Here is a 4,333-nt window from a genome sequence, read left to right as displayed (position 1 = left end):
AGCATTTTTGCAACTAATTAATACTCACTGCTTGTGTGACAGCGAAATTCAAACACTTAGATTTGTTTTCAAACGTATATATTGCCGCGCAGGGCACTTATTAGAATTTATAAGTTGTATATTGTTGCTTGGCAGACAACTCGAATTAGTTGTGCCTAGGTTGCGATCAAACGAAAAACTGATATGACAATATGTAAAGCGAACGAAACGAAACTCCAATAAGACGCAGCGGCAGTCAATGTAAAGCAAAGCAATGCAGAAAGCAAAGGTCCAACGAAAGAGAGTGGGCAGCAGCTTACAAAGAGCGCGCAAAACTATTTGCTCTTAGGCTGTAATTATGATTGTTATCTTTTGCTGTTGGATGCTGCCCGCAGCCGTCGGTGTTGTCTCTGCTGTTATTTGACCAAACATGATCTATTTATAATAAATAATAACTATAGAATTAAAATAAAACAATTAGCAACTTAAGCTGTCAATAACATTAACATTAATAACGACATCGGACTCGCCGGTATATAGCAAGCATTACCCCTATCCTGCTTCTCTAAGGGGAGAAGAATAACAATTACATCAGTTCTTGGGCGACGGCATTATAAGAACTTCACGGTCGCCGTACAATGCACCCGTATGCGTGGTTCCTAAAAAGAACGATGCTTCAGGAGAAAACAAATATCTTATAGTCAACCACTATAAGAAACTAAATGGCGTAATAATTTCGGATAGGTACCCGATCCTTGAAATCAGAGAAATAATCGCACATTTGGACGAGACAAATTATTTCTCTGTGCTCGATATGAAGAGCGATTTTTACCAAATTCCACTCAAAGAGAGAGATATAGAAAAAACAGCACTTGCAGCATTTTATTTATTTATTTATAAATGGGCGACAAAATCAAATGTCTGCCTAGTTATTTTATACATCAAATTATGAAAATTAAATTCTAAAATCCTAATTAGAATACACAATTTTCTAATAGCATCACCGACCGATGGAAGTGTTTTATTTTCCCGTCCGGCCAGTTCTGCCCTTGCAGGTAAAAAGGGCGGTGTTAGTAGAGAAAATAGAGTTCTTAAGTAAATATTAAAATTAATCTTAATTTACTAAATTATTTTAGGAAATGCATTAACAAAAAAATAAAGAGGCTTTAAGTAAGGTAAGGAAATTTTAACTATAAAGAAATACTCATAGGAAATAACCGACCCGGTGGGAGAAGTTTATAGCCTGTCCAGCAAGCTATGGAAATGGTCAGTGAGTTCCCGAAGGAATCCTGAAAGCAACGATTTTATTTGGGAGTAAACTATTGTAAATTTTACATAGCACCCGAAAAGATTTGTGCATGGTGTAATCGGTTGTGCACGTAGATAGAAATAAGGGACGATAATTCCTGGTAGATCTAGACGGAACAGAGAATTGAAGACGTCCTAACAGAAAAGAAGAATCTATGTCGCCAATAATCAACTTATGTAGGAAGACAACACCGAGGATTATCGTACGGTTGGTTAACGACGGAGTATGAAGAATCAGAAGCCTGCTGGAGTAAGATGGCAACCGAAGATTTTGGTCACAATTTATACTTCATATGGCAAGAAGCAGCAATTGCTTCTGAGCTGATCAATACGATTGGCTATTGTTATACTGCGGAGACCAGATGCAAGGATAGGGCGAACAACTGTATCGTATAAAAAAGTCGAGATTTTAGAAATATCAAATCTAATTATTGGCAGCTACAGAAAATAGTAGTTAAGATTTTTACTTAAATTTCTTATCGTTTTAGTAGATCGTCTCCGCTTGGTGATAATGGAACTTGTATTTTTATGCCTCTATTTTGGCTCAGGGCTGCGAGAATCGTCGTTTTATTTTTAATTTTTTTTGTTTTTTTTATATGCTTTTGCTTCTAACTTGCGCAATGTTACTCCCGGATTGTTTTTCGTTTTACGCATAAATACTTTTCGTAATTATTTTTGTACCTTAATTCACACACAATTCACAACATTCTTCCCGTGGATTTCGTTTTTACAGGTAGTTGGACGCCAGTCGGCAAGTCGCATGTTACGCTTCCGAGACGATCGCGGCCAATGATTCAGGGACCAAGGGCAGCCTGGTCAGCACTATTACATTGTATTATAGTTTAGTGGTTTATCGTTTACTTATATTAACTTACAGTCCCAATTAAAATTATATTTATAGGTACTTAAACCCTTTTTAACCATTTACATAGGTTCAGGGTATAAGAAACAAGCAAAACAGACATAATCAAAACTCGGTTATCGTAAAAACAGCTACGTTTTTATTTCCTTACAATTATTTACTTGAGCACCCATTATTTTTAACTTTGAAAATCCGTGCTAGAATTGATATAATACTTTAAGCATTCGAAGGTTCAGTTAAGCCCATCCTTCAACAATAGAGACTTTTAGGTCCTTCACATTTCTTCTATTGCTTCGCATTTGCATAAACTGAAAAAAGCTTGTGAGAACAAGGCTGTGTGCATGACAGCGTTATCGTGTTGAAACAACTGTCTCCAAATTATTCTTCTCCAAAATTGATCAGTTCTGAATCTGAGAGCTCAACATAATTTTCTGCATTCATGCTATGTATCCCGAAGCGTACGTCATGGTGCCCAAACATAGCATCATAGGAGATTCACATTTAAAGCTCCTGACAGAAGTTTTCATTCATTTTTTTATTATCGTTAAAGAATTTGTTGTATTCGTTTAGTGTTTTTTACTGTGAACTTATTTCTTTGTTAACGCAGACTCATTGCATGAATTTTTTTATTATGAAATCAATAGATATGGGCGAGTTCAATTGACGCTTTTTTCCTCGTTGTCATCTTCTTCACCTACTTCTAACATAACTTGCATAATTTTACGTTTGAGTTTTTTTCGCGAAATTGAAGAGTTTAAATTTCGCAACTCATTTGCTATTAATTCACCAAATGCATCCCATTGATCCCGAATACTTGAATGTCTAGATTCCGTTAGCGCCACACAACTTTGTCCTCCGCTCTGAATGAAACTTGGAGAACTACTGTAAGTTTTTAATGAAGAACTCCGTTGTACTTCACAAGTTCCTTGTTCTTTTGCATTGGCGTCAGTTGTGTCCTTGCAACTCAATATTTGTAGCTGTATAATATCTTCAAGCTGGTTTTCTATAGAGGATATTTGAGGTTCTGTGTTTTCGTTGAACGATGAAATCCTATGTCTTTTTACCATTTTCTGCTAACAATAAAAAAAGTATTCAAGAATTTACTTATTTATCTGGTTTGGAAATATATACGAATAACCTTGATTTTTGGTTGATGATATCCAGGCCGAGGTTCAATAAAAGGTTTCAAAAACATCAACGTCTCAAAGTGCTCCCAGCGGCGTTCTTTTGGTGAAACTACTTTTTTTCCTCCCGATTTTTCTAAGCGTGCTTCAATCTTTTTCAATTCCGAATTAAACTGGTTTCGTAGGTTGTGAACTTTTTTCCCATAGTCAATTTTTGAAATTTCGAGAGCTGTGCATATGCGATTTATGGCTTTGTTTCGACAACCTTTGTTTTTGTATAACTCCGAATAATGATTCCACAAACAATCAGATGCACGATAGAGCTCAATTAGTTTGTAAATTTTTTCTCGTGTCCAAATGGTATGCTGACCACCTCTTCGTTTGGTTGTGGAACTTAAAACGGTTGTTGAATTGTGTGTCATTTTACTTATGTAGTTAAAAACGTTTAGAAAAAACAATATAGACTCAGAGGCTGAACTAATGATTTGATTATCGTACTTGCTTAAAAATATAATGGTAAACTGCACCTCATTTTAATAAAAAAGTTAGCAAATGTGTTTATTCTATATAAAATTAGTTTCTTCCATTCGGCACATCGCTATCTGTATCTCCAAATTAACATTAATTTTACGTGCGTCAAACTAGCAACGGTGAGTTAGCGTCGATTATTTGAACTTAGTTCCGGAACTGGAATCACTCACTTTTAAATGCAATTTCTTATGTTTTTATGCTCACAGCAATTGAAAATATAATGCTGAATGCTAAAAAAATTAAATTTTGTAATATTGGTAAACCAAGGGGATTAATAATAAAGATTTTACCATTTTTAAACAACTTAATTATGGGAAATGGCAGCAAAAAACGCATATTCGCGATTTAAACCTATAGTTTCACCTAGTAATCCGTGAATGTGTCTGTGAGCCGTTTTAAATATATTTAGATGGCCCTCTATGCACGCTTTCCCATTTTGTGTACCGTACAATTTTTGAAAAAATTATTTAATTATGAACCAACAATAAATAGTTAATTTTTTATTAGGTCTATCGAAATGTTAGTTTCT

The 4,333-nt window shown here is 35.0% G+C and overlaps 1 long non-coding RNA gene across 3 annotated transcripts; it reads right to left on the bottom strand.

Moving 5' to 3' along the window:
- Positions 1–851: 851 nt before the first annotated feature.
- Positions 852–3,927, bottom strand: LOC135427487 (uncharacterized). 3 transcript variants are annotated; one of them, XR_010436069.1, is made up of 3 exons: positions 3,772–3,896; positions 3,288–3,699; positions 852–3,219 (listed from the first exon to the last, which is right to left on the bottom strand). It is a non-coding gene; the product is annotated as an uncharacterized LOC135427487 (long non-coding RNA). The 3 variants fall into 3 exon arrangements; XR_010436067.1 differs by having other exon boundaries at positions 852–3,222; positions 3,288–3,927; XR_010436064.1 differs by having other exon boundaries at positions 3,288–3,927.
- Between the last annotated feature and the right edge of the window lie 406 nt (positions 3,928–4,333).

The sequence above is a fragment of the Drosophila montana genome, unplaced genomic scaffold, assembly GCF_035044405.1.
Source record: "Drosophila montana isolate Dmon_TW-CO22-7 unplaced genomic scaffold, ASM3504440v1 contig_1360_1, whole genome shotgun sequence".
Taxonomy (NCBI): Eukaryota; Metazoa; Arthropoda; class Insecta; order Diptera; family Drosophilidae; genus Drosophila; species Drosophila montana.
Note: the sequence above shows the minus strand (reverse complement) of the source record. Positions and strands in the feature narration are given on the sequence as shown.